The sequence below is a fragment of the Pseudoliparis swirei genome, chromosome 21 (genome assembly GCF_029220125.1).
Source record: "Pseudoliparis swirei isolate HS2019 ecotype Mariana Trench chromosome 21, NWPU_hadal_v1, whole genome shotgun sequence".
NCBI classification, from domain to species: Eukaryota; Metazoa; Chordata; class Actinopteri; order Perciformes; family Liparidae; genus Pseudoliparis; species Pseudoliparis swirei.
In genome coordinates this window covers 17,979,812-18,001,910 of record NC_079408.1, presented here as the reverse complement: position 1 = coordinate 18,001,910, position 22,099 = coordinate 17,979,812, and the positions used below count along the sequence as shown (strand labels likewise).

At 47.8% G+C, this 22,099-nt stretch overlaps 1 protein-coding gene and 1 long non-coding RNA gene across 2 annotated transcripts in view; both read right to left on the bottom strand.

Annotated features, from left to right (window-relative positions):
- Positions 1-22,099, bottom strand: part of eml3 (EMAP like 3) — a 95,130-nt gene that overhangs the window by 60,780 nt on the left and 12,251 nt on the right. The gene's annotated exons all lie outside the window — the stretch shown is intronic.
- Positions 13,133-14,578, bottom strand: LOC130211480 (uncharacterized). Its single transcript, XR_008835074.1, has 2 exons — positions 14,287-14,578; positions 13,133-13,718 (listed from the first exon to the last, which is right to left on the bottom strand). It is a non-coding gene; the product is annotated as an uncharacterized LOC130211480 (long non-coding RNA).

Sequence of the window (22,099 nt, the reverse complement as noted above, 5' to 3'; positions counted from 1 at the left end):
AGGAGGCTGCGTGTCCATCATGACCAAGACCACCCGCCACACTAAAAGCTTTTTCCGACGGTTCGGACTCATCAATGGACCCTGGACTGACTGACTGTCACCCCAGGACCACCACCCTTCTTCCACCTTCCTCTCCTCCTTCTTCCCGCTCCTTCCTCTTCCTCCTCCTCCTCCTCCTCCCTCCTCCTTCTTCTTCCCTCCTCCACACACGTCACTTTAACATGCACTTTAACTAAAACACACCACTTGAAGCACACACCCAAACACTTCACATTATTTGTTGTCTTTCTGTCGTGTTGATTGTTGTTTGTTTGTCATGTCCAAATGTTGCACCTTCCACCAAAAAAAATTCCTCGTTTGTTTGTGAAAACATTCCTGGCAATAAAACTGTTTCTGATTCTGATTCTGATTCTGATTCTGAAAGTAGTCTCTTAGCCGCAAAGTAGTCTCCTAGCAGCAAAGTAGTCTCCTAGCAGCATAGTAGTCTCCTAGCCGCAAAGTAGTCCCCTAGCAGCAAAGTAGTCTCCTAGCAGCATAAGTCTCCTAAGCAAAGTAGTCTCCCTAGCAGCAAAAGTAGTCTCCAGTTGCAGCAGTCTCCCAGCAGCATAGCACAACTGGGGGTAATCTCCTAGCTATTGTGTAGTCTCCCAGGTAGTCTCCCTAGCAGCAAAGTAGTCTCCCAGCAGCAGGGGCAGTCTCCTAGCCGCAGTAGTCTCTAGCAGCAAAGTGGTCTCCCAGCCGCAGTTATTCTTGGCAGTCCCTCAGCAGCAGTAGTCTCTCAGCAGCAAGTAGTCTCTAGCCGCAAAATAGTCTCCCAGCAGCAAAAGGTTCCCCAGCAGCAAAGTAGTCTCCCAGCAGCAAAGTAGTCTCCCAGCCGCAGCAAGCAGTCTCCCAGCAGCAAGTAGTCTCCCAGCCGCAGTCTCCCAAAGGTTGTGTTAGTCTCCTGGCAGCATAGTAGTCTCAGCAGCAAAGCAGTCTCCCAGCAGCAGAACCTCAGCTGCAAGTGAACTCCTTGTGCAGTCTCCAGCATAGTAGTCTCCAATGCAAAGCAGTCTCCAGCAGCAAGTAGTCTCCAGCAGCAAAGAAGTCTCCCAGCAGCATAGTAGTCTCCTAGCAGCAAAGTAGTCTCCTCAGCAGCAAAGTAGTCTCCCAGCAAAGTGAAGTCTCCCAGCAAAGTAGTCTCCCTACCAGTGCACAGCATCTCCTAAAGGCAAGTAGTCTCTTAGCAGCAGTCTCACCAGCAAAGTAGTCTCCAGCCTAGCAGTCCCTCACCAGCAAAGCAGTCTCCACAGCATAGTAGTCTCCTAGCAGCAAGTGAACTCCAGTTATTAGTAGTCTCCAGTTGTTGTGCCAGTCTCAGTGTGCAGTCTCCCCAGCATTGTGAGTCTCCTAGCAGCAGCGTTATTAGTAGTCTCCTTAGCAGCAAAGTAGTCTCCTAGCCTAAGTAGTCTCCAGCAGCAAAGTAGTCTCAGAAGCAGCAATTCAGCCTCAAAGTAGTCTCCCAGCATAGTAGGCAGTCTCTTAGCAGCAAAGTAGTCCCTTAGCCTCAGCTGTTCCCCAGCAGCAAAGTAGTCTCCAGCAGCACAGTTCGCAGCATAGTAGTCTCCTAGCAGCAAGTAGTCTCCTAGCAAAGTAGTCTCCCAAAGGCAAAGTAGCCCCAGCAGCATAGCAGTCTCCAGCGCGTAGTCTCCAGCAGCAAAGTAGTCTCTTAGCAGCAAGTAGTCCCTTGTACTGCAAAGTGAACTTAGCAGCAGTCTCCTAGCAGTTAAAGTCTCCCAGCAGCATAGTGGCCCCTGGCAGCATAGTAGCCCCCAGCAGCAAGTAGTTTTAGCAGCAAAGTAGTCTCCCAGTTGTTGTGTCTCCCAGCAAAGCAGTCTTAGCAAAGTAGTCTCCTAGCAGCAAAGTAGTCTCCCAGCATAGTAGTCTCCCAGCAAAGTAGTCTCCAGCAAGCAAAGCAGTCTTAGCATGTAATCTCAAAGTAGTCTCCTAGCAGTGCTATCCCCCCTAGCAGCATAGTAGTCTCCTAGCAGCATAGTAATCTCCAGCAGCAAAGTAGTCTCCCAGCAGCAAAGTAGTCTCCCAGCAGCAAAGTAGTCCCCTAGCAGCATAGTAGTCTCCTCAGCAGCAAAGTAGTCTCCTAGCAGCAAAGTAGTCTCCTAGCAGCAGTAGTCTCCTAGCAGCATGTAGTGTCCCCAGCAGCAGTAGTCTCCCCAGGCAGCAAAGTACGACGACCGCCATCCTGGAGAGACGCCAACAGGCTGTTCAAAAGCAGAACCCCGCAGCAGCGGGCCCGGACTCCGCCTCCCCTCCACCCTGAAGCACTGTGCTGACCAGCTGTCTCCGGTGTTCACCGACATCTTCAACACCTCCCTGGAGACATGCCACGCTCCAGCCTGCTTCAAGGCCTCCACCATCATCCCGTCCCCAAAAACCCAAGATCACAGGACTCCAATGACTACAGGCCCATCGCCCTGACCTCTGTGGTCATGAAGTCCTTGAACGCTTGGTCCTGTCACACCTCAAGACCATCACCGACCCACTCCTGACCCCTGCAGTTCGCCTACAGAGCCAACAGGTCTGCAGACGATGCAGTCAACATGGCCTCACTACATCCTCCAGCATCTGACTCGAGGAACCCACGCCAGGATCCTGTTTGTGGACTTCAGCTCTGCTTTCAATACAATCATCCCGTCCCTGCTGCAGGACAAGCCTCCAGCTGCATGCCCGACTCCACCTGCAGGTGGATCACAGACTTCCTGACCGACAGGAAGCAGCACGTGAGGCTGGGGAAACACGCCTCAGGCTCCCGGACCACCAGCACGGTTCCCCAAGGCTGTGTTCTCTCCCTCTGCTGTTCTCCCTGTACACCAACAGCTGCACCTCCAGTCACCAGTCCGTCAAGCTCCTAAAGTTCATGGATGACACCACCCTCATTGACTCATCTCTGGTGGGACGAGACCGCCACAGGTGGGAGACTGACCACCTGGTGACCTGGTGCAGCCAGAACAACCTGGAGCTCAACGCCTAAAGACAGTGGAGATGGTTGTGATTTCAGGAGGAATGCAGCCCCACCGCCCTCTCATCCTGTGTGACTCCCGACGCTGTGGAGTCCTACCGCTTCCTGGGCTCCATCATCTCCCAGGACCTCGTGGGAGCTGAACATCCGCTCCATCACCAAGAAGGCCCAGCAGAGGATGTTCTTCCTGAGGCAGCTGAGGAAATTCAACCTGCCAGGGAGAATGATGGTACAATTACACGGCCATCGTTGAGTCCATCATCTGCTCCTCCATCACCGCCTGGCACCCTGCAGCCACAGCCAAAGACAAGCGCAGGCTGCAGAGCATCATCCGCCGCCGAGAGGGTTATCGGTTGCAATCTGCCTTCCTCCAGGTCCTGTTCACTTCCAGGTCACTGAAGGGCCGAAAGATTGTCGCTGACCCTCCCACCCTGGACACTCCCTGTTCGAGTCCCTCCTCTGGGGGAGGCTGCGTCCATCATGACCAAGACCACCCGCCACACCAAAAGCTTTTTTCCCCCGGCGGTGGGCTCATCAATGGACCCGGGACTGACTGACTGTCACCCCCAGGGCTACCACCTCTTCTTCCACCTTCCTCTCCTCCTTCTTCCCCGCCCTTCCTCTTCCTCCTCCTCACCTCCTCCCTCCTCCTTCTTCTTCCCTCCTCCACACACGCCACTTTAACATGCACTTAACTAAAACACACCACTTGAAGCACACACCCAAACACTTCACATTATTTGTTGTCTTTCTGTCGTGTTGATTGTTGTTTGTTTGTCATGTCCAAATGTTGCACCTTCCACCAAAAAAAATTTCCTCGTTTGTTTGTGAAAACATTCCTGGCAATAAAACTGTTTCTGATTCTGATTCTGATTCTGTTTCTGAAAGTAGTCTCAGTCAAAGTGAAGTAGTCTCCTAGCCTCTGAAAGTAGTCTCCTAGCAGCAGTAGTCTCCAGTCAGAGTCCCCAGCAGCAAAGTAGTCTCCAGCAGCAAAGTAGTCTCCCAGCAGCATAGTCTCCTAGCAGCAAAGTAACAGTCTCCCAGCAGCAAAGTAGTCTCCCTAGCAGCAAAGTAGTCTCCCAGCCGCAGCAGTCTCCAGCAGCAAAGTGGTCTCCTAGCAGCAAAGTAGTCTCCTAGCAGCAAAGTAGTCTCCAGCAGCAAAGTAGTCTCCCCTCAGCAAAAACAGTCTCCTAGCAGCAAAGCAGTCTCCTAGCAAAGTAGTCTCCAGCAGCAAAGTAGTCTCCCAGCCGCAGCAGTCTCCCAGCAGCAAAGCAGTCTCCTAGCAGCAAAAGTAGTCTCCAGCAGCAAAGTAGTCTCCTAGCAGCACAGTAGTCTCCCAGCTGCAAAGTAGTCTCCCAGCAAGTAGTCTCCCAGCAGCAAAGTAGTCTCCCCAGCTGCAAAGTAGTCTCCCAGCATAGTAGTCTCCCAGCAGCAAAGTAGTCTCCCAGCAGCAAAGTAGTCCCCCACCAGCAAAGTAGTCTCCCAGCAGCATAGTAGTCTCCTACCAGCAAAGTAGTCTCCCAGCAGCAGTAGTCCCCCACCAGCAAAGTAGTCTCCCAGCATAGTAGTCTCCTAGCAGCAAAGTAGTCTCCCAGCAGCAAAGTAGTCTCTTAGCAGCAAAGTAGTCTCCCAGCAGCAAAGTAGTCTCCCAGCAGTAGTCTCCCAGCAGAAAAGTAGTCCCCTAGCAGCAAAGTAGTCTCTTAGCCTCAAAGTAGTCTCCTAGCAGCAAAGTAGTCTCCTAGCAGCAAAGTAGTCTCTTAGCCTCAAAGTAGTCTCCTAGCAGCAAAGTAGTCCCCTAGCAGCATAGTAGTCTCCTAGCAGCATAGTAGTCCCCAGCAGCAAAGTAGTCTCCCAGCAGCAAAGTAGTCTCCTAGCAGCAAAGTAGTCCCCTAGCAGCATAGTAGTCTCCTAGCAGCAAAGTAGTCTCCTAGCAGCAAAGTAGTCTCTTAGCAGCATAGTAGTCCCCTAGCAGCATAGTAGTCTCCTAGCAGCAAAGTAGTCTCCTAGCAGCAAAGTAGTCTCCTAGCAGCATAGTAGTCTCCTAGCAGCAAAGTAGTCCCCTAGCAGCATAGTAGTCTCCTAGCAGCAAAGTAGTCTCCTAGCAGCATAGTAGTCTCCTAGCAGCAAAGTAGTCTCTTAGCCTCAAAGTAGTCTCCTAGCAGCAAAGTAGTCTCCTAGCAGCATAGTAGTCTCCTAGCAGCAAAGTAGTCTCCTAGCAGCAAAGTAGTCTCTTAGCCTCAAAGTAGTCTCCTAGCAGCATAGTAGTCTCCTAGCAGCAAAGTAGTCCCCTAGCAGCAAAGTAGTCTCCTAGCAGCAAAGTAGTCTCCTAGCAGCATAGTAGTCTCCTAGCAGCAAAGTAGTCTCTTAGCCTCAAAGTAGTCTCCTAGCAGCAAAGTAGTCTCCTAGCAGCAAAGTAGTCCCCTAGCAGCATAGTAGTCTCCTAGCAGCATAGTAGTCTCCTAGCAGCAAAGTAGTCTCCTCAAGATTCAAGATTCAAGATTCAAGATGTTTTATTTGTCACATACACACACAGGGTGTGCAGTGAAATGAAAGTGGCAATGCTCAGCAGGAATGTGCAAGGGCAACAAGTACACACTATTTACAAATAAAAAACAACACAATATTTACAGTAAGTGTGTGTGTGTGTGTGTGTGTGTGTGCCTAAGAGGGGCAGTTGTGTGGGTCTATGTGGGGGTCCTGGTGAGGTCGGAGTTCACAATCCTGATGGCCTGAGGAAAGAAACTCCGTCTCAGTCTCTCTGTTCTTGCAGCGTGACTACGGAGGCGCCTGCCTGACCGCAGCAGCTGAAACAGTCTGTTGTTGAAGTGGTGAGGATCCTTCATGATCCTGCCAGCTCTGGTTCTGCACCTCCTGGTGTACAAGTCCTGCAGGGTGGGGAGTGTAGTTCCAATAGTGCGCTCAGCCGAACGCACTACTCTCTGCAGAGCCTTCCTGTCCTGAGCGGAGCAGTTGCCAAACCAGGCTGTGATGCTTCCTGTCAGGACTCTCCCTACATCTCCAGAGTAGAAGGACTGAAGGATCCTCTGGGAAACTTTAAATTTCCTCAGCTGCCTGAGGTGGTAGAGGCGCTGCCTTGCCTTTCTCACCAGAGTGTCTGTGTTTGTTGACCATGTCAGATCCTCGTGATGTGGACTCCCAGGTATTTATACCCGCTCACCCTCTCCACAGTAGTCCCGTTAATCCCCAGTGGTGAGTACGCCTCTGTTGTTGTACCTTCCTAAAGTCCACAATCAGCTCCTTAGTTTTGGTGACATTCATGATGAGGCTGTTGTCCCGCACCAGAGTGACAGATCAGCAACTTCCTCCAGGTAGGCCTTCTGCCGTTGTCGGAGATCAGGCCCACCACCACTGTGTCATCCGCAAACTTGATGATGGTGTTGAGCTGAACCTGGCCACACAGTCATGTGTGTACAGGGAGTACAGTAGGGGGCTGAGGACGCAACCCTGGGGATCCTGTGTTCAGGGTGAGGGATTTGGAGGTGTGTCTGCCCACCCTGACCACCTGTGGCCTGGCGGTCAGGAAGTCCAGGATCCAAGCACACAGGGGGGTGTTCAGTCTCAGCTCAATCAGCTTGCCGCCAGTCTGAGGGGACTATGGTGTTGAAAGCTGAACTATAATCAATGAACAGTAGTCTCACATAGCCCCCTCTGGCTGTCCAGATGAGAGAGTGTGGTGTGCAGTACCTGGGAGACAGCATCATCCGTGGATCTGTTTGGGCGATAAGCAAACTGCAGCGGGTCCATGGAGGAAGGGAGGAAGGCGCAGATGTAGTCCTTTATCAGCCTCTCAAAGCATTTCATGACCACCGAGGTGAGGGCCACCGTCGGTAGTCATTCATACATGCTGGAGAAGCATTCTTGGGCACAGGGACAATAGTGGATCTCTTGAAGCAGGCGGGACCACGGACTCAGCCAGGAGAGGTTGAATATTGTGGTGAACACTGGAGCTAGCTGGTTAGCACAGGTCTTCAGTACCGCCCAGATATGCCATCTGGACCTGCAGCTTTCCTGGTGTTCACCCTCAACAGAGCCCTCCTCACACTGTGCTCGGTCACAGAGAGTGTGTGTTCATCCCCAGCGGTAGAACTCACCGCTACGCTTAACGGTGTTGTTGTTAGCCGAGCTAGCGCTGTTGTTGCTAGCCTCAAACCGTGCATAAAATGAGTTCAGGTCGTCCGCTAGGGATGCGCTGCACTCACCATTGCGCGGGTCTGCTCCGGTAGTTTGTGATAGTCCGTAGCCCTACCATAGGCGCCTGGTGTCGCGCTGCTCCATCTGTGATTCCACTCTCGGTACCTTCTTTTGGCGTCCTTCACCGCCCTCCTCAGTCCATAGACCGCTGCCTTGTACTCGTCCATGTTGCCGGATACAAGACCGGAGTTATAGGCAGCAGCAAAGTAGTCTCCTAGCAGCATAGTAGTCTCCTAGCAGCAAAGTAGTCTCCTAGCAGCAAAGTAGTCCCCTAGCAGCATAGTAGTCTCCTAGCAGCAAAGTAGTCTCCTAGCAGCAAAGTAGTCTCTTAGCAGCAAAGTAGTCTCCTAGCAGCAAAGTAGTCTCTTAGCAGCATAGTAGTCTCCTAGCAGCAAAGTAGTCTCCTAGCAGCAAAGTAGTCTCCTAGCAGCAAAGTAGTCTCCTAGCAGCAAAGTAGTCTCCTAGCAGCATAGTAGTCTCCTAGCAGCAAAGTAGTCTCCTAGCAGCAAAGTAGTCTCCTAGCAGCAAAGTAGTCTCCTAGCAGCAAAGTAGTCTCCTAGTAGCAAAGTAGTCTCCTAGCGGTGGAGGAAGAGCGGGATGAGCTAGCTAGAATTATCTTTGGTTCAAAATGTCGCCAACAAAATGCTATATGACCTCTCAAGCTATATGACCTCTAAAACTATATGACCTCTCAAGCTATATGACCTCTAAAACTATATGACCTCTCAAGCTATATGACCTCTAAAACTATATGACCTCTCAAGCTATATGACTATATGACCTATAAACCTTCACTTCCTGCTTGCACTGTAGCGCTGTAAACACCGGGTTTACATTTCTATAAGACGTATTATTCCTTGATACAGTAATTATAAACGTTTTATGTACTGTAAACATACATTTCACATTTAGCTGACGCTTTCATCCAAAGCCACTTCCATAACACCGTAGACACAGGGACAGTTCAGGGTTAAGTGTCTCAAGGACACATGGACTAAGATCGAGCCCCCGATCCTCTGGTTGAAAGGCAGACCTCCTGACCACTGACCACTGACCCACGAAGTCTTCAGTGACCTTGAAGCAGACAGTAAACATGTGAGGCAGCCAGGTGACCTTCATCATCTGGAGTCTTCTCCAACCCAGTGATGTAAGAGCAGCCGGCGGCCTCGCAGAGACGCTTCTCTGGAAAACACATTTCATCACCAGTGCTGTTGCGAAACACCTGGATCTGCTCCAGGAGGAAACGTCCCCTCCACAATAAAAGCCTTCTAGGAAACGCTGCGCACCAATCAGGCTCCAGAGTAATAGTAACTCAGGCTGCACCATGGCAGACACAGGAGGAGCAGCGAGACCAGGGATCACATGATCAGTATTTTAACACATTTCTTCTTCCTAAATAATCCTCACATCCTTGTCGGGGATATGATTAGTTGCAAATATCTAAATGTCAAGTTTTGAAAACATCAGCTTCGGTCTGACTTTAAATGAAAAGATGTTCTTGAGGGGAGGGTTACAGGCTGCAGTGGAGACGGTGGGAGACGATCCTGATGGGGGACGTGAACACCTGTGAAGACCTTCACAGGATTAATGAGGTATAGAAACCAGCTCGTCTCCAGTCAGTAAAATATATACAACTAAATCACAAATATTACATTTTAGACTCAGCCGAAAGGAAGACTTGACTTTTCCTGAATTTACTCTTCAATCATTACAAAAACCTCCTCCTCCTCCTTGAAACTAGAGACTGAGAAATAAACTCATGTTTACAATGTTTACTGAGGGAATACATCAAGAGATAAGTAGAATCATTATATATACTTCTATACAACCAGAGGAGTCGCCCCCTGGTGGTCAGGAGAGAGAATGAATCTTTAACACATGAAGCATAGACTTCTATACAACCAGAGGAGCCCCCTGGTGGTCAGGAGAGAGAATGCATCTTTAACACATGAAGCATAGACTTCTATACAACCAGAGGGGTCAGCCCCTGGTGGTCAGGAGAGAGAATGCATCTTTAACACATGAAGCATAGACTTCTATACAACCAGAGGAGTCGCCCCCTGGTGGTCAGGAGAGAGAATGCATCTTTAACACATGAAGCATAGACTTCTATACAACCAGAGGAGTCGCCCCCTGGTGGTCAGGAGAGCTGATGCTAGTTTCTGCCAATGTTCACTGAGTGATACATGGGGAGAGGAGTGGTGTGTGGTGAGAATGATGGACTCCACCCTGCTGCGGTGCAGACTTTAGGAGAGTGTCTGGAGCTTTAAGGGACATCCTAAACTCTCATCTCTAAATCCTACGTCACGATCAACAATTAAAACATTCCAGACCCTCCTCCTGTGAGGCCGTGGATGGAAACAAGGTCTGAGAAAAGCAGAACCACATGGTGAACGTCCTCCAGCGCGGAGCCTCAAAGAGCAAACTTCATTAGCAGAGCAACAAGCTCCCTCCAGAGACCCGGGTCAACCCAACACTCAGATCCTCCTCAAGCTCCAGTGCACCACGTTCTCACTTTGCATTGTGTTTTATTCAGCCATCACACACAGTACAATAAATCATTATTAGCGTAAAATTATCATTATTATTATTTTTATTTATTTTTTAAAGTCAAACTCTTAATTTCTTGTATTCTGATCAATTTTTATGCATCAATTTCTGGTGGATTCATCTTCATTTATGTGACAATTAAAAATCCAGATGTAATAACCAGAATGCAATGCAGTAAAGCTCTCCGGCGTTCTGGAAAGCTTTATTTATTCTCCTTCTCTCATCTCTTCTTGGTCAAGTAAGATTTATTTTGTTCAATCGTTTGTTGTTTTTGCTTTTACGCGCTGAATGACTTATTCCAAAACACTTGTGGCACAACTTTGGTAAACACAATATTTACGTCTGTTGAAATCAACCAGCAGTCAACCGACTGGTTTTATTTCCTCAGAATTTCCCAATCTCTGCTCTATCAACAGCACAGATAGAGTGGATGTGGGCGTCGTCATGCCAACCATTGGTTGGCACAGTGGAGCCTCTGTTTTTTATTATGTTGTAAACCTTTGGAATTTAAAAGCTTCCGTGTGTTTCAGCAAGATGTCTGCTCATGTACATTCAAAATGTACATCGAGAATAATTTTATTTAATTTTATTTTGAGGGGAAACAATCTGTAACATGGATGAGAATAAAGTCTCAATTTAATGAGAATGAAGACGTGTCATTTTAAGGTAAATAAAAATCTACCTGCCCTGTAAACCACACAGAGCACCTTCTGATGGGGCAGAACTCACCACTGTGTGTTCACCTGCTCTGATCATAAGTATCCACTTCATCATGAACGTTGAAGCCAGGAGGAGAGGGACACTCAGGCAGCTGGATTATAACCATCTGCTGCAGAGCATTGGAGTCGTTGTCTTTAACCTTCTGATTTATAATTAAATCTACATTAGAGCCCATTTTACAAGTGTCGTCCGTCCCACAACGGAACCACCGCAGCCTGTCCCGGTGCCTCCATGTGGGAGGAGCCTCAGTGTCGTATGGTTGGGTTCTCCCCTAAATGTGGCCCAGTCCCCATGGAGCCTTCATGTGAGTGTAACCATCTCATCACCATCATGTTACCCAACACACCACATCCATCCCCCTGGGGAAGGACCCTGAGAGCGGCCGGGAGCACATGCAACGCTCACGGGACCCAGAAGACGATCCTCGCCGACAAAGTGGTGGAGTCCATGTTGTGCAATCTGCGTCTTGTGTATTTATACACTTGTGGCCCTGAGTTTATATTTGCTTTTTAATCAGTTATAAAAAGATGTAGCCACAAGCCTCCAAACACCTCGAAGGCCTTTTGGGGACTTTAAAGAGCCGGGACAGGAAGTAGATGGAATAATGTCTCCGTTGAATAGAGCGCAGTCAGCACAGCCTCCAGCAGGTTGGAGTCGTTCCATGTTGGACACTGAAGCTCACGAAGCGGTCGTGATCGGATGACCTTGTTTGAGCCTCCGGGGCTGTGTCTACTACCGCACACTTTACGACAGTGGCGGGCCGTGGGCCTGGGGCCTGGGCCTTCAGTGAGGTCCTACACAGTCCCACCCGAATTAATCCACCTCTTATTACTATCATTATGATGCCATGGCTCTAGACCAGGGCTGCTCAATACGTCGATCGCGACCTACCGGTCGATCGCATGACATTAAAAAAAATTGGCCCGCCCCCGTCATTTTCTCTATAGCACGTCTTTGTTCATTTATTAAACTAAACAGCCGTCTGATGTTGATCGTATCTACACAACAGCATGTCATTTCTCTCGGCTCTCCGTCTCGCTGACTGCAGAATGCGCGAATCGGGATGGAGAAAAAGAAGAAGAAAAAAGTCACTTGCACTAGTTTGTTCACGAAACAGGGCATTGTCGCACCCAAAGCAGTTTCACCGTGATGATAAAGACACATAACTATTCACTGAAAATAAAAGAAAGAAAACAAATAATTTGCAACATAGGCTATTTGCCATTTTATTTTGTGCCAAACATACATACACATTGAATAAAAAATAGAATGCATTGTATGCCTACTCACCAAAGACTGATTATCTGAACACAAAATCCATCCTTCTTTCTTTCCTCAAGAAGACTTCAATGACTCTGTTGTACAGTCTATCAAATTCAGTTTCCTAGTTCTGAGGTTTTGCATCTACCTGCCCATAGGCCCCGCCTCTCAATATTGGTAATCCAATCAAAAGACGTGCAGCACTCTGCCTGCTAGCTGGCTCCTGTGCTGGTTCTGGGGCCTTCTAGAAGGCCTAGAGGAGCCAACTCTAAAGCTAATTGGTTGACACAACATCGTCATTCCCATTCACTTGAAGATACCAGCGCCCGCAATGTTGATTCTGAAGGCCTAAGGGCAGATTTTAGCCCCCTGGCAACACACGATGGCTGAATATGATTGGATAAAAGATCTAACATAAAGACCAGCCCTCCAAATCTCAACCTGGCGCTGGCAGCAGCGCAACCAAGAGGAACGCTATGAAATTAAGAGAATAACTCTTATTCTGGGGAATAATTGAATACATATTTGTGGGAAAATATATTTAGAAAAATAAATATATTCTGATGATGTTTAGGCCAGCAGAGAAGGCCTTGCTGGCCCTGACGGCCCGCCACTGCTTTACGAAGTACACTGCAATGCAGTGCACTGCAATTCAGTGCACTGTATTGCAGTGCACTGCGTCGCTGATGAAGTGCTGTCTCAAATGGAACACTTACGTTAACCACTTGGCGGAAGTGACGGACGCAAATCTGTTCACGGCACCCGCGAAATTAAGCCGGGAGTGACGTATGCAAATCTGTTTACGATACCCTAACCCTTAAACTGACCAAATGAATGCACTTCTTGCCCTCTTGTTGTCCCTTGTTTACCTTTCTCCACCCCATGTGGAAACTGCGATACCTCCACAATCGCGGCAGGAGCCTCCGCCTTCTGGCTGAAGTCGAGATGGTATATGTAAATGTAATTGTGATTTTGCCTTACCTTCACAGCATAGCTTCATGTAGTAGTTGCAATTAAATTCTCCTCGCTAGGTATGCTAAATTCTCAATTATCTTTGTCAGAAGTAGCCTTCTTCTTTGCAATCCACATACACAACATATGGAAATAAAACATGACAAATCTGTACATGTTTATCCCTAGATTCCAATTAGTTTTAAGAATTATCCACTGAAATGATAGGCATCATCTGCTTGAATTCACACAGTAATAGGCCTACTTTGACTGACTGTACTTTTATACACATCTCTGTTGTAGTGAAGTTCACCCTGATACAGGAATCAATGAGCAATTGAACACACAGGCATATTAATTATTGTTACAAACATGCATCAATTCTAATATAAATCAGAAAACGCAATAAAAGACAACAAAACCTCAATGACAACATTTTATTGATAAAATGACTTGCATATTAATATAATCTTCCCTTCCCCTGCCCGCTTCGCCCGTCTAGCTGGTCGGCAGCCTTCAGCAGAGTGGTGGGGGCTATTGATGGCTGCCACGTCAGAGTGAAGCCCCCAGCGGAGGATGCTGCCTGCTATTTTAACAGGAAGCTTTTTCATTCCATCCAGCTGCAGGCCATCTGTGATAAGTGCAAATTCATAGATGTGTGTGTGGGCTACCCGGGCTCAGTGCATGATGCCAGGGTCCTGAATAACAGCCCCATCTTCTATGAGCAGTCATCCCCTCCACCAGGATACGGTATCCTTGGGGATGGTGGCTCCCCCTGCCTGTCCCAACCCATCTGCCTCATGACCCCCTTCAGGCAGCCTGTCCGCCTCCAAGATACAACTGCTGCCTGTCAAAGGCGAGGTGTGTTGTGGAGAGGTCCTTCGGGATACTGAAGACGCGATGGCGGTCCATCTTCTTAAAGGCCCTGGAGGTGGATGTGAGGTGCCAGAGGTCATTGGAGCCAGATGTCGGGAGGGCAGCAGAGGACCAGCACCTCCAGGAAACGTCTCTGGGGCAGGAAACAGAAAGAGGATAGCCATTCAGTGCTCTGTCCCAGACCACGATTACATTTAAATTAATACATACACAACATTAAAAAAACAACACAACGATGATTGAAAGCTACAATTATTTCTAGAAGGATAAGCTTAGATAGCTATCGTAACGGTATTAATTATCGGGCGGCGTGTGGGCAAACGTTCGCGGTGTCACGTTAACCCGTTATTAAACTGAGCATATCCATTGTTAATCCATAATTAAAATTGCTATTTCGATTGGTTAACGTTGTTTAACACTGTCCGATGACTGACAGCTATCTGTCGTCGGACTTGCCGCTGGAGCCCGCCACCTGCCCCCGCTCGTCAAGCTAAAAGTGTCCGATAAAAGTGCACCTTCGTCGGACTGGCAAGAGGACCGGGTGGTGGATTACCCAGCTAGCTTATCATAACTGCCATGCAGATCCAATGGAATGCTACCTAGGTATGCTAACTGTCGGTATATATCATATACATCGTTAACTCCACCAAATACTCATGTCTTTAATACCAGTACAATGTGTAATTACCGCTGATACTTACATTTACGGTCTGTAGCTTCGTGGTCTACCGCTTGTGCTGTCCGCCATTGTTTTTGAAATAAAATGAAAAGCTGGCGAAAGGGCTCCTCCTCTTCCGCTACGTCTCCAAGATGGCGGCCGCTTAGGGCGAGTAGTGTCCATCGTTTTACACGACATTTTTTGCCCGTTTGCAGTGCGCCATCCGGGTACTTTCAGTGCACTGAATTCTGCTGGTTTTTTCAGTGGCGCACTTCGAACACTGAAAGTCAGTGCTCAAGTGCGCGGTAGTAGACACAGCCCGGGTCTTTGGTAGCAACCGGACACCGTGAGAGCTTCTACAGAGACGCAGCGGTATCAGGTGGACGGTGACAGTGAGGGTCAGACCCAGCTGGAGTTATAGGAGTGATGTCAGTACCCCAAAACAAATTCATTAACTCACCCCAAATGTGTTGGAGGTGAATCTGAACGTTTTAGACTGAGCTGCTAGAGCGATGGTGAAGCTGGACCGTGTGAAGCATGCAACTGGTCAGCGTGGGGCCCTTACATAAAACCAGTAGCGTCCCTCACTGGTGTGTTTGTGTGTGTGTGTGTGGGGGGGGGGGGGGGGGGGGTCGCCCCCTGGTGGTCAGGAGAGAGAATGCAGCTTTAACACATGAAGCATAGACTTCTATACAACCAGAGGAGTCACCCCCTGGTGGTCAGGAGAGAATGCAGCTTTAACACATGAAGCATAGACTTCTATACAACCAGAGGAGTCGCCCCCTGGTGGTCAGGAGAGAGAATGCAGCTTTAACACATGAAGCATAGACTTCTATACTACCAGAGGAGTCGCCCCCTGGTGGTCAGGAGAGAGAATGCAGCTTTAACACATGAAGCATAGACTTCTATACTACCAGAGGAGTCGCCCCCTGGTGGTCAGGAGAGAGAATGAAGCTTTAACACATGAAGCATAGACTTCTATACAACCAGAGGAGTCACCCCCTGGTGGTCAGGAGAGAGAATGCAGCTTTAACACATGAAGCATAGACTTCTATACAACCAGAGGAGTTGCTTTCTGGTGGTCAGGAGAGAGAATGCAGCTTTAACACATGAAGCATAGACTTCTATACAACCAGAGGAGCCCCCTGGTGGTCAGAAGAGAGAATGCAGTCTATAAGTGGCAGCATATCAAGGAGCCCAGGCTGCTCCAGTCACTGTTGACATGTAACACAACGTGTCGATGTTGGACTGTGACTCACACTCAACTCTCTGGCACCGTCGTCACATCCACATCTGCTCAGAACGGACACCAGACGGGATGTGGGAGCTTTCCCTCCTAAAGTGCAGTGTTTATTTGCAAATTAACCGTCTGCAACCAGCGTGTGTCCATCTGCAGCTCCTCCTCGCCTGCTGATTAATACACACCGTCTAGGAGAGCACACACGCCTGCGAGTGTGTCTCTGTGCAGTCTATCTTGAGTCCGTGTTGCATTCAAGGTCACGAGTGGCAGTTGGGTGACACCACACCCACTGCTTCTGAAAAATAGCTTCTTCATAGGCCCTCTACTTGGAAGTGGGATCCTATACTTAGCAGCTGGTTCCACACATGGACGAGATGATCAGAGTGTTTAATGATTTTATTTTAGTGTGGTAAGGGGACGGTTATAAATGATAAATAAATTCTTTCTGAAGGGCTAATGCTCAAATGTCCAAAATAAGAATCGATGCGTCTCCTCACTATTATAGGACGTCTCATCTTTTAGCCGTGCAGGTTAGGACACGGACAGCTTTTAATACACAGCAGACTATAAATAAGATAATATAACTTCATTCCAGACTGTGTGCATATAAGTCTACACCATAATGTAGCTGAATATTACATTATATTTTTGCTATGGACTCATGAGTCTGGAATAAAAGAAATATATAATAATAATAATAATGAATAAATGAAATAACAAACACCCACCAAACTAAATACAGAACGGTGTGGCTGTGACTGGTCAAAGCATTTGTAGAAAACAGATGCAACAGTTGGACTAGACCTCAGCAAATGAATACAGTTGTGTACTGTAAGAAAAGGTCCTCCATAAACAATCTGTTTATGGTTTTTCCATTACTCTGTTCAAATGCAGCATCAGAGAACCCAGAGACGTGAACAGACGGCAGCTTCTCCCTCGGCTCACTGCGGCCGTCGCACTGGATTTGAACTTCTGGTTTTCCTGTTTTCATTGTGTCGCTGACAAGCCGAGACTCATCGCCGCTCGGCAGCAGCTCGGGGGAGGCGGGGATTAGAGCGACAGTAAATCAACGCCAAGCTGCAGCTGAGATGAACATTCAGACCTGGAACGACAGCCTGCACCAGGGCACGCGGCGTGTCGTAGTTTGCTCTGAGAGCCGCTCGGTGAGCGAGTTTCCACCGAAGTCGTCCAACATTCCTGCCCGAGAAGCAGCAGCGTGCAGGAGAAGTGACCGGAAAGGATGCAAATCAAACATGGTGGACAAGAGCCTCTTAAGGCGTCTTGTTGGACCACGAGCACCTCGGGTTGGAGTGTCGGTGACACGTCTCCGGCTGCTGGCTCGTGGTTGGTTACCACCAAACCAACAATGCACCCCTTCTGTTTTGGTCCCAATTCATATTTATTTTGTGAGTAAGCCAATCGACTAAACTGACCTGTAGAACTGACCAACGTTGAATCCAACTCGTGATGTTACAGAGTAAAAGACTTAAGAACTCAAACCATGGTTTTCGGGGCTTTCGGTAAAGCCAGTAGTGAGGCTGATAGGTAACTGTTCTACATATCCTCGTACGACAATTAAAGCGTTATATACGATTAGTATAGAGGAAAAGATCATCCTTTGGGTTTAAACACGTGGCGTTAATGAAGTAACGTTGGATGCTCATTTGGCTAACGGATCCACTTCCTCTCTCGCACGCCCTGCTGTTCTTCCTCTCTCTCTCTTTAACCCTCGTTCATGATTACATGCATAAAACACAATATCATTGTGTTAAGTTACATTGCATTTATTTCCATAGGTATAGCTACAGATGCTGGATGAGAGCAGCCTGTGGGAGGGGTCATGGGAGGTCATGGGGGGTCATGGGGCCTCCATGCGTGGTGTAGACCCCCCCCCACCCCCCTTGCTGGGATACGGGGTACCCAGTACCACTGATTGGGAGTGAGCCAATGGACCAGATCAATTCACCAAAACACATGCTTTGCTGGTGAGTCACAACTCCAACCAGAGAGAGTGTGTGAGGCCTCTGGGCTTTTGGTGTGATGCACATGAAAAGCCACACAAGTATCCAATGATCCAAAAAAAGAAAAACAGCTTAAGAAATGGATTCCAAAGCTGGGAATACAAATCCTGCTTTTGATTTTCACTTTTCTGAAGGTCATTCCAGGTCTTGTGGGCGGCTGGCTGCCTGACAGCTGCACCCACACACGGCTCACTGACGGACTCTTTTGTTGAGCGTGTGCTCGGCCTCAGTCGCTCCCACCGGCCGACGCACCAGTGATCACAGATTTCCCTTTTCGTGCAGCTTGATTAGAGGCAGACATAATTAGCCTCGCATGCCCTCCATTTGACTTTCTATCCAACTGAATCTGTTTGTGATTTGGGTTTCTGCAGCTTCTCCACATCACATCCCAAACATGGGAGGCAGCGTCAGCTCAAATATCAACCCTGAAACATGTGAGGATGTTTTCATGCGAGTGTCAATGACACAGTGCCCCCCCCCCCCCTACAGAACACCCTTTTCTCACAGTGCCCCCCCCCCCCCCCCTACAGAACACCCTCAGCTTCCTGCACTGAGAGGTTCCCCGTGAGAACTGAGACACTTTGAGGAGCAGGATTGTATATTGCAGAGAGTCCTCAGAGAGACTTCAGAGTCTTCAGAGAGTCTTCAGAGAGTCTTCAGATTCCTCAGAGTCCTCAGAGAGTCTTCAGAGAGTCTCCAGAGTGTCTTCAGATTCCTCAGAGTCCTCAGAGAGTCTTCAGAGTCTTCAGAGAGTCCTCAGAGTCTTCAGAGTCCTCAGAGAGTCTTCAGAGAGTCTCCAGAGAGTCTTCAGAGAGTCTTCAGAGTCCTCAGAGAGTCTTCAGAGAGTCCTCAGAGAGTCTTCAGAGTCTTCAGAGAGTCCTCAGAGAGTCTTCAGAGAGTCTTCAGAGAATCTTCAGAGTCTTCAGAGTCTTCATAGAGTCTTCAGAGTCCTCAGAGAGTCTTCAGAGAGTCTCCAGAGTCCTCAGAGAGTCTTCAGAGAGTCCTCAGAGTCTCCAGAGTCTTCAGAGAGTCTCCAGAGAGTCTTCAGAGTCCTCAGAGAGTCCTCAGAGAGTCTTCAGAGTCTTCAGAGAGTCTCCAGAGAGTCCTCAGAGAGTCTTCAGAGTCTTCAGAGAGTCTCCAGAGAGTCTTCAGAGAGTCTTCACAACATATCAGAAAGTGAATATTTAGTGGAACTGAAACTGCACAAAAAATACAAATGTGTCAAATGGAGTGTTGCTGCTCATTGCGGGTATATCCAGACCAAAGTGTTGTGATTTCTTCGTGCAGTAAATATTCATTGGGTTACGTTGGGTTGGTTTAGTTCTCTGAACACAGTGAAGTTGTGTAGAACTGAAGCACGGGTCATTTTGTGCACTAATAAAATATATACCTGTGTTTTGGAGAAACCATATTTTTCCAACTACGAGGGGTTTGGCTAACGCACTGATGGAGCTGGCAGGGGTCAGTGCCTCCAGTAAGGTCAAGAACCACTGTTATTGTGTTCATAACGTTATAATATATGTTATTGTGTTCATAACATTATCATATATGTTATTGTGTTCATAACATTATTATACTTGTTCTGATTAAACAGCGGTGGGACAGCGATGACGCGCGGAGCAAATAAAAATGCGAAAATTGCGCCGCTCAGGAAGCAGCGCAGGCAGCGAGCCCGATGACTCAGGAAGCAGCGCAGGCAGCAAGCCCGAGGACTCAGGAAGCAGCGCAGGCAGCGAGCCCGATGACTCAGGAAGCAGCGCAGGCAGCGAGCCCGATGACTCAGGAAGCAGCGCAGGCAGCGAGCCCGAGGACTCAGGAAGCAGCGCAGGCAGCGAGCCCGAGGACTCAGGAAGCAGCGCAGGCAGCGAGCCCGAGGACTCAGGAAGCAGCGCAGGCAGCGAGCCCGAGGACTCAGGAAGCAGCGCAGGCAGCGAGCCCGAGGACTCAGGAAGCAGCGCAGGCAGCGAGCCCGAGGACTCAGGAAGCAGCGCAGGCAGCGAGCCCGAGGACTCAGGAAGCAGCGCAGGCAGCGAACCAACAAGCCGTCACACACGAGTCCTGTGGAGCAGACACAACAAGAAGACGTCTGGCGACTCCTGATGGAGCACACACCTCTGGAGGAAGAGCGACTGGTTAATAACCACATGGTTCTCATGGTTCTCATGGTTCTCATGGTTCTCATGGTCCTCATGGTTCTCATGGTCCTCGTCGTTTTCATGGTCCTTATGGCCCTTGTGGTTCTCATGGTCCTCATGGTTCTCATGGTCCTCGTGGTTCTCATGGTCCTCGTGGTTCTCATGGTTCTCATGATCCTCATGGTCATTATGGTCCTCGTAGTTCTCATGATCCTTATGGTTCTAATGGTCCTTGTGGTTCTCAGGTTCTCGTGGTTCTCAGGTCCTTGTGGTTCTCGTGGTTCTCGTGGTTCTCATGGTCCTCATGGTTCTCATGGTCTTCATGGTTCTCATGGTCCTCGTGGTTCTCATGGTCATTATGGTTCTTATGGTTCTCGTGGTTCTCCTGGTCCTCAGGTTCTCGTGGTTCTCGTGGTCCTCGTGGTTCTCATAGTCATTATGGTTCTTATGGTCCTCGTGGTTCTCGTGGTCCTCAGGTTCTCGTAGTTCTCCTGGTCCTCAGGTTCTCGTGGTCCTCATCTCATCACCACTGCCTGGTACCACACAGTGAGAAACCACTTCCCCTGTGAGTGACGGGGCTGTCCCACAATGCATTGCACACAGGACCCGGGGAAGCACAAAGGGCTCAGGCTGCAGTTGGCGGTAAAAGGAAAAAGCTAAACAAGTTAACCAATACATTTTTACACAGTGAACCTGTGTGAAGCGTGTGGCGTCCTTCCAGCGCGGCGGTGGGACTGACATCTGGCACGTTGCATGATTCCCTGTTGGCAGCGAACCACAAACCGTACACTGGTTCCTCACACTCATTGCAACACACTCACTAAATATAGAAGTACTGTAAACTATGCGGAGCACGCTCATCCTCCATCATGATGCAAGGAGCTGGGTGACCAGTGGAGAGGAACCTTTGGAGGAGGAGTTGGTAGTTTGTCTAGAGCTGTAGTTCTTCTGCAGGGAAACGATCCGGATGCAAAGGAAGTGATTCTAGCGAGAGCAAAAACCACAGGAACAAGAGTCACATACCAGAGCCACGAGCCTTCAGACGCACAAACGTCAGAGAAATAAAGACAGCAAAACATACACCTCAAAATATATATACATATATATATACATATATGTATATATATTTGTTGCATTTGTGATATTTAAATAAAGCCGTTTCAGTCACATAAAGTCTCCCAGCATCTTTGTGCTGGATGGAAAATTACTGAAAGCAAAATAAATGTCAGATTTCCTTTATTAGGTTAACTTAGAACTGCAAAGTGTCTAAATTACTTCAAACTCATTATGTGACTAAAAAGGTAAACCCATTCAGTTCAGGCCTGGTGGCGAACACATTAATAACTCTTATTATTAATACAGCTTATGTACATGTACTGTCTATGTACAGTTGTGTATGTACATGTATTGTCTATGTACAGTTGTGTATTTACATGTATTGTCTATGTACAGTTGTGTATGTACATGTACTGTCTATGTACAGTTGTGTATGTACATGTATTGTCTATGTACAGTTGTGTATGTACATGTATTGTCTATGTACAGTTGTGTATGTACATGTATTGTGTATGTACATGTATTGTCTATGTACAGTTGTGTATGTACATGTATTGTGTATGTACATGTATTGTCTATGTACAGTTGTGTATGTACATGTACTGTTTATGTACAGTTGTGTATGTACCTGTATTGTCTATGTACAGTTGTGTATTTACATGTATTGTCTATGTACAGTTGTGTATGTACCTGTATTGTCTATGTACAGTTGTGTATGTACCTGTATTGTCTATGTACAGTTGTGTATGTAGATGTATTGTGTATGTACACGTACTGTCTATGTACAGTTGTGTATGTACATGTATTGTCTATGTACAGTTGTGTATGTACCTGTATTGTCTATGTACAGTTGTGTATTTACATGTATTGTCTATGTACAGTTGTCTATGTACATGTATTGTGTATGTACACGTACTGTCTATGTACAGTTGTGTATTTACACGTACTGTCTATGTACAGTTGTGTATGTAGATGTATTGTCTATGTACAGTTGTGTATTTACATGTATTGTCTATGTACAGTTGTGTATGTACCTGTATTGTCTATGTACAGTTGTGTATTTACATGTATTGTCTATGTACAGTTGTGTATGTACCTGTATTGTCTATGTACAGTTGTGTATTTACATGTATTGTCTATGTACAGTTGTGTATTTACTTGTATTGTCTATGTACAGTTGTGTATTTACATGTATTGTCTATGTACAGTTGTGTATGTACATGTATTGTCTATGTACAGTTGTGTATTTACTTGTATTGTCTATGTACAGTTGTGTATTTACATGTATTGTCTATGTACAGTTGTGTATGTAGATGTATTGTCTATGTACAGTTGTGTATTTACACGTATTGTCTATGTACAGTTGTGTATGTACATGTATTGTCTATGTACAGTTGTGTATGT